At 40.9% G+C, this 14,277-nt stretch overlaps 1 protein-coding gene across 15 annotated transcripts in view; it reads right to left on the bottom strand.

Annotated features, from left to right (window-relative positions):
- LRRC4C (leucine rich repeat containing 4C) overlaps nt 1–14,277 on the bottom strand; it is a 1,189,416-nt gene that overhangs the window by 162,512 nt on the left and 1,012,627 nt on the right. For 4 of the 15 annotated variants that reach the window (XM_053203286.1, XM_053203289.1, XM_027072867.2 and 1 more), the window contains exon 1: nt 6–2,289. The exons of 9 other annotated variants lie outside the window; for them this stretch is intronic. The gene's annotated coding sequence lies outside the window, so the exon portion shown is untranslated. Of the gene's footprint in view, nt 1–5; nt 2,291–14,277 lie in introns of those variants that run through there. 2 more of the 15 variants (XM_015081956.3, XM_053203291.1) reach the window with 1 other exon arrangement.

Raw genomic sequence — 14,277 nt, 5'->3', positions numbered from 1 at the left:
CTCACTGTATTTCAGACTGATCACAGCAACATCCAGATGGAAATCCAGGTGGTTAAGAACAAGCGAAAACGCATGATCTTGACACCAAAAAGAAAGAAAGAAAGAAAAAAAAAAGGTGGGGGGGAGGTTGATGAAGAAAAATCCAACTGCAATTATCCATCAATTTTAGTCAACATAGGCACAAATCCAACTGTGCTCTCTGCTGGTTTGTCTCCCCCAATCAATGCCTCATTCTGCCGCGGTCAACTTTTCTTCTCCGAAATTTCTTTGCAGATGTATTATTAATTCCCTCTCCTCTTGTGGGAAATTCAAAAAGAAGAGAAAACACCACCATAGCAGGTCTTTACTTTCCTAAAAAAAAAAAGCCCCAAACTTTCAATTCCAAAAATATCTCCTTGGCTTACTTTCTCCTTTATAGAGAAAAACGAACATACTTTTTCTTTGTGGATCCTCCGTTCTCCATTTCCAATCATCCTTTGGGGAGGGGGGGGGGGCAGCTGTTTTATTATTATTTATTTATGTCAGAACACACCAAGCCCCGTGGGTCCGACACTGGTTTATTTCATTTTTCAAGGCTGCCTGTGGGCACATATACACATTTGTGTTAAGATCCAGGTCTCACAAGGAAAAGCTTCCTCCTTCCTTTTCTCTTGCACAATCAGTTTATCCACGGCGTTCGGTTCCAAGAGAGAGCTGCGTCCCGCATCCTTCATTTTTGCAAGGCACCCAACCGCCACCGCCACCGAAAAAGTCTCCTTTTACATCATTGATTCCTCACCCCTTGCTCCCCCTTCGAAGAATTTGGGGATCAACTCCCCCCACTCGCCACCCTTCCGGCCGGCCCCTTCTCCAAAGATCTGATTAGATTTCTCATCACAACCCAGTGCGCAATTGGATTTTTGATTTCAGCCACCCGGCCAGCCACCTTCCCCTCTCCCTCCAAACTCCCTGTTATATCCAGTCTCCTTCCCTCCACCGCCTCTGCAATTTCATAATCTCACGTTAAATGGAGTGCGGGGGGCGGGGGCGGGGGCGGGGGTAGTGGAGGAAAATTTCAAGGCTCCGTCAGCTGTCAACAAGAAACCCGTTCCTCTCCCCCCCCCCCCCGCTACTTTTTTTTTCTTCTTCTTTTTTTTAAGGCTCGGGGTGGCTTTCGTTTCCTCTGTCCCCGCCCCCACCCCCGGCACCCGGTCCAGATCCTCCAGGTGTTGCAGAACTCCGCGATCAACGCCGGGATCACGGGGGAGACGCGTGACGCGGTCCCTCGCCGGTGGCCCCCGCCAGCCCCGGGGTCCCCTTCTCCTCCATCAGCGGGCAGCGCATCCGGGGGCGCCGCGGCGAAAGAAGTTCAAACTGGGCTTTTATTTCAAACGGGCAAGGCGAAGTGAGGGGGACCGACGGGGTGTGAGGCAAATTTAGAAATCGTAATAATAAGGAAAGAAAAAAAGGAAAATAGAAAACGGAACGAAGGAGGTTGAGAATTTTGTTAAATCCCTAATCGCGGGCTCCTCGCCTCCTTCTCGAAGGAAACTGCAGCTTTGATCTCATTTCCAGCTGCGTCGGGTGCATTTTGGAGCCACAAGTTGGTCTCTCTTCGCGCAGACCTTCCCGACGCTGGCGGGTCCTCCGCGAGGAGACGCGTTCCCGGGAGCGCAGCTGCTCCGCGCCGGCCTTAGCGCCATCGCCCTGGCTCGCGGCTCCCTGCGCGGCAGAAACCCCGGTCCCCTTCCATCCACACCGGCCTCAACTCTCTTCCTCCCCCGCCCGCTCCCCTCCCGCCCTCCGTCCTCCCCGCTCTCCCCGGATAAATAAATGCGCTCCTTGTGCCCGCGGCAGCCTTTCTCCCAGCCAGTGCCACGTCCTGACGTTCTGGGTCCTAGCTCCCCAGACCTCCTCTCGGACTGCAGTCCCTTTCCTCCTCTGCCCCTCTTTCTTTCCCCTTTTCCCTTCCCTTTCTCTGCTTGTGATCAGTAAAATACAATTACCCAATTACCTCCCATCATCTTAGCACTGATTGGTCAATTGCATTAACACTTGAAGTCGGGGACTAGGGGATTGGAGCCTCTGCGGTGTGGCACTGCTGCCACCTGGAGGGCAGAGCCGGAACAGCTGAATTTCAAAGCAACCCCCACGCTCCGAGAGGTTAGTAATAGGCAAAGAAACTCAGGGATTTGTGTGGGAGAAGTTGTCACTTTTTTTCTAAAAGCCTGCCTGTTTTCATCCCGAAAGCCAGGAGTTGGAACTACAAAGGGGAAGACATTGAAATCAAATTACCACTAGGATTCAAAAATATCACCAAACACACAAAGCTGTTGCTTTTCAGATTGCTGTGCAAGACACGCCTCTCCCTAGCCAAGCAGGCTGGTCACAAGGTAAGGATTAACACGGTACTATTACCCAGGACAGGATAGGCTGATCAGAAGGCATCTAGGAGTAACCGAAAAGCTGCTGGGAAGGGAGACTGTGGTCCAGGAGGATAATCTCAACACGAGAAAGCACTGTAAAGGCAAGATAGGAGCCTTCAGCCTATGCAGCGTTGCAGTAAATTGGCCTGTTCAGTTTGTACAAGACATCCAGGACAGCTTGACAACTCAATTCCAACATCCTTCCTCCTGGTTGTGGGCTTTTCCATCAACTCCTGTTAAGGGGTCGGGTGGGGGTGGGTGGGGTGGGCCAAGTGCCACATTTCGATTTCACAGGGTATTCTTAGAAACATGGAGGGCCCACGAAATAAATATTAGTACTACATTCATGTTGGTTTCTTTCTCCACTATATAATTGTCAATAAAAAAGTGTGTATGTTGGAGGAGAAGGGAAAATACATATATTTCACGCTCCCTAATTAATGATCTTTGTGCTGATTTTGTTTTTGAAAGATCAGAATACGTACTTGGCTTTAAAACAATTTAAACAAAGTGAGTTCATCAGAATGAGAAATGTCATTAGACAAAAAGGAGATTTTTCCTAAGGGAACATCAGAGGCATATCCAACTTGACACCAAGTGGTTTTTTTTTTTTTCTTTCCTGTTCCCTTTATACTACATGGATTTTTTTCCACTTAGCATTTGAAAATGAAAAGAGAATTACATATATACATGTATTTGGGTACTAAGCACATGCTGTAATATGTGTCTCAAATGTTCAGAATCGGCAAGGGGAAAGGCCTTTCTTTACCCATGGATTGTGATTTATTATAATTTCTCCATCTTTTTGAAAAGCTCTGATGGAGTTATGAATTGCATCAACATGTAAATTTATTGAGGGGTAATGGCATTGCTTCCAGTTTTAAATAAATGCTGTATTGATTGACTTAAAACATTAATGGGCAGTTGACTGTAACTTTGTCTTTTGAAGCTCTTACCCTTATATGCCAATTACAGTTTATCAACTAATAAACCATTAAAAAGTACACTTACTAGTTACTCTAGATAGCTTCAAAGGAGTCGACACTCGGGTTCTGAAGTAAACTAGAAGCCATTTGAAATGCAAATTTCCTTTTTAGGGACTTTGACAGCAAGGGAAAGGCCAATGATTTGTTTTTCAAAGCTGATTATTAGCTACCTACCAGACATCTTTAAAGCCTTTCAGAATGAATCAATCTATCAAACAAAGCAGCAGGGAAGGATCAGTGCTATTTAGCCAAAAAGGAAAAAGGAAGGCTTCCCATTCCTGTTTACCTTCTTATTCTTTTTCCACATCAGCTACCCATTCACACTATAGGACCTTGCATTAGTCATTTGGTTTTCATTTTTTGATTCAGACTCAAACCAGTGATTATGGGGCATCTATATGGTGTACTCTTTTGCTGACTTCTCATATACATCAACTTATTTAAAACTCAAAATATCCCCTTGAGAGATTTTTAAAGATGGAGAAGGGGACGCTAAAGCCACATACTTGGTAAATGCCATAGACAGGTTTTGAACCCAGATCTATTCAATAGCATTTCTCCTAGTTTTGCTACTACTTCTAGGTAGTATGGGGAGTACATCTCAGACCGTCACAGGCATTCAGGCTACAGTTATCAGCTCTGGAGGTGAATGTGTAACCCGTGGGGAGACGAAAATGCCACATTTGTCCCTGAATTATCTTACTCAAGGAGAATGGAAATGAGTACTAAACAAGCTAACCATCATACAAATACACATGCAAACTAAATTGCTGTTCAGCGATGATGTAAATATAAACAAATATATAAATATCTGTTCACTAGAAGTTGCCAGGAACTGTCAACAAAGACAGGGTATGTGTTCAAGTAGAATTCTTTATACAAGCTCTTTTAGAGGAAATAATTACCCAATGAGCAATGGGATCGGTCCCATTGTCACACTTCCGGTTAGTCCATCTGAGTTGCCAAAAGCTTGGAGTGGACAAATGCCATTAAAATGAGATAGCCCTGGCGAAGAGGAACATGGTGCTGACATGCCAGGTTTGTCTGGGGGCATACAGAATCCTGTATTTGTTTTCCTCTCCTGATTTATAGGCATTTGGTTGGTGAAATGAAACTACCATGTTGTTTCCCTGTGTGATGGTGACTCTACCTGGTGTGATCTTCAGCAAACAGCAGAGGACAGCATCTTGTAACCAGAAATACAAAATAGCAAACAGAAGGAATTCAGTAACTTTGCTTAAACATTGAGAAAACATGGACGTTTCTGTTGTGTTTATTAATTTGATTTCACAGGCTTTAAGCCACTGTATTCAATTCAAACACTTAGGATTTGGGTGTTTAGGTTATCAATTCTGGGAATAGATAGTCCCTTTCACTCTCAATTCTATTAAACAGGGCCACAATATCCTGTGGGATAATCGTATGAAGCTTGCCTCTATCGTCACACATAATGACATGTGAATTAACTTCTTTAGATCAACTTCTTTTGAAAACTACTTTAATGATAAAAATGCCGTATTTCGTGGGAACTTACTACATGTGTTATGCCATACGAAATGTTACGCTAGACAAGAATGTTGTATTTTAGAACTATAAGATATCCGGGGCGCCTAGGTGGCTCAGTCGGTTAAGCGGCCGACTTCGGCTCAGGTCATGATCTCGCGGTCCGTGAGTTCGAGCCCCGCGTTGGACTCTGTGCTGACAGCTCAGAGCCTGGAGCCTGCTTCCGATTCTGTGTCTCCCTCTCTCTGACCCTCCCCCGTTCATGCTCTGTCTCTCTCTGTCTCAAAAATAAATAAACATTAAAAAAAAATAATAACTATAAGATATCCTAATGGTTATTCCTTCTTTGTTCCTTGAAATACAGATGAAGATACTAAAGTCCAAGTAGCTTTGCAGATTTGTTTCTACAATGGCTACCTCTCCACCCAGTTTCTACCCCATATGGTCTTACTTTTTGGTGCTTCCCTACGGTAAAATTTTTTTTAGCAATAACTGGCATTTAATGACATTTGTGAATGCCAAGTTCAAAGTATGTTCTAAGTATGTTATAAATGTCAATTCATGCAATCCTGTAAATAATTTTATGAGTTAGGTATAATTAATTACCATCCCATTTTATAGATAATGAAAGTAGAGTTGAGGGCACCCAGCTAGAAAGTGACAGAGGCAAGATTTTTAGCTCAGATTATTTTGCTTCAGAGATCATGGTTTTAACAGATACTTCCTGTTATGATACTAGATGGAAATGATTTGCTTATGTCTGTATTCATCCCCCATCCCCCGCCGCCCAAAGTATGATTGATTTAATATGAGAATTTTTTTTGTTATTTCTAATATTGTGTACATAATTGAATAAGTGTCTAAGACTATATGACATTAGGAAATGGGGGAATCTGTCTTTTGCCTCTTACTGGATATTCTTTTCACTGTGGTACACAAAAATGTTAGAAAGATGCCGTACTTACTGCAATTACTAAATAGAAAAAAAACTAATAAAAGATGTAACCATGTAAAATAATAATCAGAGAATTATAACTTTTGCATCAGCTAGCAATTGCTGTATAGTTAACCATCCCAAAGCTTGGTAGCTGAAATCAGTTATCATTTATTTTCTCTCATGAGTCTATAGGTCAGTCAGAGATTGGTTAAGTGGCTCTTCTGATCTTGGCTGGGATCACTGTTAGCTGATATAAAATAGACTCAACTTGGGTCACTGGGGCAGCTCAGCCCCATTTTGTATGTCTCTCTCCCTTCATCAGCTTGGCCTAAGCAAATTTCTTGGCGTAGTAGACGTCCAAGAGAGGAAGCAGAAAGGCATGAGTGCTTTTGTATGAATCACATATGGTGACTTTCTGTTGGCTAAAGCAAATCACTTAGTTGAGCCCATCGTCCAGGGATGGGACAGGTCATCCTACCCCCGATGTGGGGCGACTGTAAAGTTACAAGATAAAAGAGAGTGAAGAATAGAGCAATCATAGCAATGAACCCCAACTTGTATACACTACAAATAAGAAATTTCCTTCACGATTACTGGGATTTATAGGAAAGAAAATTCTCTACATAAGGGATCAACTGGTCACTTATTTATTTCAACAGATGGATATTAACTTCCCATTATGTGTCATGCATTATGAAAGTTATCACTGACTCCTCTGCTACCCCCATTATCCTGATCACATCTGTTGATGTTAATTCAAAACTGGCTCAACATCTGCCCAATTTGCCCAATTCTTTTTACTGTATTACTTTGGGACACCAGGCTCAGGTTCCTCTGTGGACCCTTTGCCACCCCATCCCTACTTCCAGCTAGCTTCTGAAAAAGAAAAGCTGACGAGAAAGTTAAATGGAAGAGACAATAAGCAAAAAATAGGTTCCATATGTGCAATAACAAGAAACCACAACAATGGGAAAACTATTTGTGTTGCATAGGACGAAGAATTCGTACTCTAAATGTATAACTACTTGTTAGAAATAAGCATTAGAAATAAATGAGAAAAACAAAACTAGCCTTACAGGTGAGTGGAGAAAGATACATTACAAGTCAGTTTGCAGAAGAACTGGCTATTTGAACACTTACTGATACCCATGTCATTTAGCACAGTGCCTGGTTCTTTGGCCTCTTACAACATTGTGAATGATGGATGAATGAACTGTTTACTTGGGGAAGGAAAGTGGGTGAATAATAGGTCTGCCAGTTACAAGCAATGGTGATACAATATGGACAGATTTTTACCAGCAGTAAGTGTACAGAGCTTGGGGAGAAGAGGAAATAGTAGCTACCTGTGTGTGGGGGCAATCCTAGAGGACTTCACAAGTAGGACATGTAAATGGGCTAAGAGCTTCATGAATGTTAGCATACGGTTGATGGATGCAGGATTGCCATTTTGCAGCTGGAGAACAAGGAATAGGGTGCATTCCAAGAAAAAACAAATTGTGGCCCAAAGATGAGCAAGGCTTAAGATGCTCTAAATTATGTACTTAGCCATGGGAGAGGTGATCAGACTATTGGATGCCATGGAGAGATCAAGAGAGTTCAGATTTTGGAAGTAATCTTAAAATGTTCCTTCTAAGAGAATATCAACTGCAAATGATGTCTGGGAAGGAAGGGCAACAGTGAAAGGAAGGGATCTTAAGGGAGGATCCTTCCTTTCTCAGACCCACTAGGCAACATGACAAATTTTAGGAGTGACTTAAAGGAATAAGAAGAAAGCTGACAGAGACAATTGCATGACAATTTGGCAACCAATTCTAAATCAATTTAGATCCAATTACATTTTGGAAATCCTTTTTAAATGGTGACCCAAGCACTTGTAGAACACAGTCTCCTTTATCAAATGTTTCTAAGGGAGATGGTATCTGTGTATAGAAACTATATGGTGGCATTTTTGTACTGTCTAACTTAGGATTCTTTGCACCAAGAAGAAAATTGGCCATAAAGGTATCTTTAAAACTCCACCAGGAATTAGTTGATGGTGTGAATCCAGTTGTGTAATTTGAGAAGACAGCTGCATTTTATCTAGCTAAATCAGCACTTGATACTAAACAACTCCTAAAGAATGTCACTTTACTTCAGCATTAGCCATGCAGTGCAGATTCAAGAAATGATAGCTTTGTTTCTCCCACCGTATTACCATTGTGTTTTCAGGAAATGAAGTGCATAGATTTCAAAATTCAGTTCTCTTCACATTGAAGATGCATTAGCACATCTGTGATTCCAGGCTTCCAGCTGATTTAGTAGCACATGATTCAAATAATGTTAAACGATCTGCATTTTTAAATATCCAGGTTTCTAACATGCACAGCATTTTTGAGGAAAGTAAATGACCAGGAGAAGCTGCAGATTGGAAAAAAAAACATCTATTGTGTTTACATGGAAAGTGAAAATAACTTTATCACTTGAATGAAATAATTCCCTGAATGCCAAAATAAGCATATATAAAGAAATATTACTCCGACTCAACTTTCAAAACGGGAGGGGGTTGGGAATCCTTTGATTCACGACACAGATGGTTTTTAAAGCCGTCCACAACTGTATGAGTTTTGTAAGGAAATGTGATGTAAAATAAGTATCCCTGTGGCAGATGGAAATTGTGAGGTGTGTTGTGGAGTTGTGGTCCTATTGAATGGAGTGAACCCTGGGTGGCTGCTATGTGATTGAGTGTTTGGCATTTTACTACAACCTGCCATTGACAATCTTCCTGGAAAGGGTTTTTATTAAATGTTTAAAAATCTTGTGGGAGTTCATATTTTCACTACGATAACAATTATGCCCACATGGCAGAGGGACCTAAATAGATGTTTTTCTGAAGAAGACAGAGAAGAGCCAACAGGTACATGAAAAGATGCTTAATGTCACTAATCATCAGGGCAATGGGAATTAAATCCACAGTGAAATACCATCTCACACCCATTAATAGCCATTTTCACTCTCCCTCTGTCTCTCAAAAATAAAGATTGAAAAGAAAATTTTTTAAAGGGGCGCCTGGGTGGCTCAGTCGGTTGGACATCCGACTTTGGCCCAGGTCATGATCTCACGGTTTCGGCCCCGCATCGGGCTCTGGGCTGATAGCTCGGAGCCTGGAGCCTGCTTCAGATTCTGTGTCTCCCTCTCTCTCTGCCCCTTCCCTACTCACACTCTGTCTCTCCCTGTCTCTCAAAAATAAAGAAACATTGAAAAAAATTTAAAAAATAGAATAGCTACTTTCAAAAAGACAAGAGGGGCATCTGAGTGGCTCAGTTGGTTAAGTGTCTGACTCTTGAATTCAGCTCAGTTTATGATCTCGTGTTTTGTGAGATTTAGCCCTGCGTTGGCCTCTGTGTTAACAGTGCAGAGCCTGCCTCTCTCTCTTTCTCTCTCTCTCTGTCCCTCTGCCTCCTCTCTCTTTCTCTCTTTCAAAAATAAATCAACAAACTTAAAAAAAAAGACAAGAAATGGCAAGTGTTGGCCAGAGTGTGGAGAAAAGGGAACCCTTGTGCACTGTGTATTGGTGGGAATTTCAATGGGTGCAGCCACTACAGAAAACAGATATGAATATTATTCAGCCATAAAAAAGAAGACAATTTTTGACAACATGCATGGACCTTGAAGGCATTATGCTAAGTGAAATAAGTTAGAGAGAGAAAGACAAATACTATAAGAGTTGCACTCAGAGAGAGAGCATGGTGGTTGCCAGACGCTGGGGGCTGAGGGCGATGGGAAGATATTTGTCAAAGGGTACAAGATTCCAGTTACAAGATGAATAGGTTTCAGGGATCAAATGGTGACTATGGTTACCAATATTGTGTTATATACCTATAAGTTGCTACAAGTGTAGGTCTTAAAGTTCTCACCACACACACACACACACGCACACACACGCACACACACACACACATACACAGGTAAGTACGTGAGGTTATGGAAGTGTTATTGTGATGGTCATTTCACAATACATTAAATGATAACGTGCATTGCGAACTCACATAACGTTATATGCCAATTATAGCTCAATAAAGGTGGAAAAAAATCAAAGGATACAGAAAAAATATGCTGTATTGAAATTTAACTTCCTACTTGAATTTTTATTAATATTACTGGAAAACAACATTTTTGTTATTGTTCTTATTTATTTTAGTGGCTATATTAAAAAGTCCACTGAATTTTCTCACTTCTTCTATTTTCAAGTCTGACTTTTTTTTATCTCTAGGGTTAGAGGGTGGCAAAATAATGATGTCAGAACAAAGCTTGTCTTTGAAGGGGACTATCCCCCTTTTGGGTGTCTTTTCCTTTTTATTTGTCTCTACATGAGCCTAAGGCCTCAATCATAGGTATATCCCTTCTCCAGGAAGTAAGACACGAAGTCAGCACATCTGCATATCGGTGCAAATGTTTTATTGAGTACTGATTTTGGTGGGTTCTGTATACTGTGACTGGGCAAAGTGTTAACAATTTTTCACTATTTCCCAGAGGTGCTTACATTTTTAGAAAGGATTAGTGTGTACTCTAAAAGACAATATGTTTGATCCAAAACATGGAGTAGGGCCAAGAGCAGCAAGATTGGAATCGCAAAGTCCTGTGTTAGAATGTGGCAAACATTCATTGTTTGTACTTTAGAAGAACAGAAATTACTTAAACTTAAGGAGGATGTATGACAGGAAAAGAAACGAAATGCCAAAAAATGAACCTACACATGGCAGCCAGATCAAAGATTCTGTGTGTGTGTGTGTGTGTGTGTGTGTGTGTGAGCGTTTTGGGAGGAGTTTGTTCAAAAAGCAAAGGGGTATCCTTGAGGGATATTAAGTTAAGGAGTAACACGTTACGTTTGGGACTTTCAAAAGACGTTACAAGGGGCATTACGCAGATGAATTAGAGAACAACTGGAGAGCAATTTGGAAACTATGGGAGGTTCTAGGGATTCAAATAAAGGCAACAGCCTTGGGGTTAGAGAGGGAGAGATTGGTATAAGAAATGACAAGTGTTAGAATCTACAAAATTTTAATAACGTGCATGCTTGTCATTTATTCATTTGTATATGTTCATTTGTTCATATGTGTGACATTCTGGATGGAGACTATACATAACTTCCATGCAACACAGTGAAACACTTCCTAAAAATAAAGCTCTCTCAACAGGGAATGGGCTTCCAGGTAAAATTGTCATTGGAGTTGTTCAAGCATAGGTTGTGGTTGCGGGTGGGTCTCTAAGGTGACTTAGGTTGGATAAGCAATTCCCAAACATTGTCCTGGATTAAACTTCCACTGGTCCACTCTAGCAAAATGAGACAAGTAACGGCAAAGTGGTGGGTTTGTCCTATTAATTAGTTAAATTGAAAGCAAGTATCTTCAATTTCTGAATAATTTCTACCTACATTTTTACAACTATAATTTCCTTTCTAATTTTTACTTAGTAATGTTTGAACTGTAAATATCCAGTAAAATTAATAGTTGGAAACACCCTGTTGAGCCACTGTATATTTACTCATGTTAATGACATGAAAAGTGTTAAAGTCTGTGGCCCACTACACTGATGGCCTTTGAGGGCCCTTAGGACTCTTAAATTTTGTGCTTTTGTCAGAATAGGACCACCTGAAGAAGTGTTTTCAGTAGATCAACAGAACAGTATGATTGACATTATTCAGCCTTTCATAAAACAAATCAGTGTGCCAGTCTATCAAACTGCAGAAAATGCTCCCCAAGTTTCCAAGTACAGCCTTTTTAAAAAGTGAAATTCTAAAGTGAAATTGATGACATATTATAAACACTTGTTCAAATGTTCCATTCATAGCAAAATACATCATTGCAAAAATGTTTAAGAACCAAATTGCTAGCATCACTCACCAAAGTCAACTATTTTGGAGCCCCCCCACATACAAAACTACAGACCTGTATCCAGCCATTTTCTATGTATCTTTAGTGGCCTGAGGGGCCTGGCAGTCCAGACTCTTTTTTCTTAAGGTTCTGCTGACAAGCAATGCCATTACACTAAGCTTCGAGTCATAGAAGGGTGCCTCTAAGTGCCTGTGCAGTCAAATGCCACAGGATTTCAAATGGAAATGACATGAATTAATTTCCTGAGAAGAACAAAAAGGAAAGGAAAATTGAGAAGAAAGGCAGCTTCTTGTAACACAATATGCAGATTAATGGCGCCCACTGATTGATTGAAGTGTCAAAAATGTGCCTTTCATATAAATGAAGCCACTGAAAGAGTTTGGGGGGGGATCTCTCACTTTCTCTCTTATTCATATGAAATCTTAACTGGTAAAGTCAAAGTAAAATTAGTTTTTCTTGGTATCTTTAAAATCTTCTCTATCCCAAATGCTAACCTTTTGAACATTAGTCCCTGGGTGAAAGAGGGTAGATCCTCCTGAGGGCATCTCATTGTACCAGGAATAAAATTGAAATTCCTTATATTGGCTTGTGAAATCCTATTTTTCCTGGCATAACCAACCTCCTCTTAACCTTTCTTTAATTTTATCTTACATCATCTGTTCCTGCACTTAGCTTCTCCAGATTCACGGGCCTTCTTTCTGAGCCGACAATAGGGTCTTAGCACTAGCTGTTCCCACAGCCTAGAACATCTCCTTCCTGTTCTTTGCAGGCACTGATCTGATCTTGGTCTAAGAGAAGCCGTCGCTCCCAAGAAGCTGAAGTAGGCACCCGATGTCTATCACATCACTCTATTTTGTATGGTGTGAAACACTTATCTGATTTTCTTTTTAAGAACTCTGTGGAATTGTTTATCTCTGCTGGACTGTGTTCCTGGGAGTAGAGACCTTGCCATTCTTGTTCACGGCTGTATCCTCTACTCATAGAATGCATGGTGAAGATGCTGAATTCAAATTTTTGAAAGAAGCGCTAAGACGATAATAGTGAGATCTGGAAGCCACTGTGCGGCATCGATAAGTAGTTAAGGTAGGAGATTTGAGAAGGACGCGTGCTGTTCCTTTAGCAACCACTCTGTGGTCACCCTTAGGTAGGGCTTCACTGAATGGCAACTATCCTTCCAGTCTTGTTTATAATCTGTCAAGTACAAAGAGAGGGAAGAATTTATGTTCCTAACTACTAGTCATACATACATACTATTGGGTAAAAGCTTGGGCACTTGAGACCAACACTTGAGGTTTGAATATTGCTACTACTTCCTAGCTGTATGACCTTGGGTAAATCATGTAGCCTCTCTAGGCCTCAAAGGCCTCATCTATCAGTGGTTATATCTATCCTATAGTCATGAAGAATAAAATAAAATAAGCCATATGAATAGTTAGCACAGTTGCTAGCATCTAATGGGTACTCATTCAATATTAGTGGTACTTTCTACTATTCATAATGATACCAAGCCTTCAGTTACCATGGGTTCTCTTTTCTCTTCCACTTGTTATCTGGCCATTCAGGCCATTTTCTTGGCTTTCTCTTAATAATGCAGCAAACGTGAAAAAGAAGATAGAATCTCACTCCATGCTTTTTGGGAAAGTCTTCCCTGATTTCTCTACATATCTCATTCAGCCAGAATGCCTGGCTAGGGGTTAAAGTAACTTTCATCTATACAAATATATAGCAAAATAAATGTTAAAAACGTTTTTGGAAGAATTATTAAAGAAAATGTCATTTTGCCCTTATCTTTTCTATAAAGATTTAGTTATTGTATCTTCAAAAAGGTCAAATTTTCCTTCTCCCTAAGTTTCTAAAGAAATCTGAAAATGTGGTATGCCCTTGAACTAATTGCTTCACCTTTCTGTGTCTTAGTTTGTCTGTTTTAAGGAAGTATAATGATTCCTAACACAGCAGCTGTTCACTTTATGGTAGTCAGGTGAAAATCAGTTTCTCATGTTCAAAACCAGAGTCACCTTCACAACGTCCCCCAACACACACCAATGCATTCATTGGTTTGTCAGGCTCTCTAGTTCCTCTGTGGGCAACATTTTTTTTTTCCCTTCCTGTGCACTCCACATGCTTTCTCTCCAGTTCACACTCTGAACACCTGCCCTAGTCCCAGACCGACTTTTAGTCCAGGGTCTTTCCTACCCCCAGAGGAGCCCACTAATGGCTGACACATCACTGAAAGCATCAGCTATCATTCAAAGCAGCAAGGAACATTTATTGAGTGCTTACTATGCATAGGGCATTGTGCTTACTGCGCCCTTACTTACTTTATTTTGTAATGCATTGAACTATAGCTTCATTGCATGTCCTGCCCATATTCGGAGAATCTCATTAGCTACTTAATTGTATCCACATTCTTCATGCCCTATAATGTGGCCCTAATCTTGTTAAGCCTTTTACTATTTTAATGGCCTCAGGCAAGGTTTGTAATCTTTAAAAAACCACAATTTCCTCATCTGTAACATAAGGAAAATAATAATACTACAACCTCACAAGGTCATTGCAGAGTTTCTAATTTGTGACAC

Source organism: Acinonyx jubatus, chromosome D1 (genome assembly GCF_027475565.1).
Source record: "Acinonyx jubatus isolate Ajub_Pintada_27869175 chromosome D1, VMU_Ajub_asm_v1.0, whole genome shotgun sequence".
NCBI classification, from domain to species: domain Eukaryota; kingdom Metazoa; phylum Chordata; class Mammalia; order Carnivora; family Felidae; genus Acinonyx; species Acinonyx jubatus.
The sequence above is the reverse complement of the archived record's forward strand: the minus strand, read 5'-3'. Positions and strand labels throughout refer to the sequence as shown.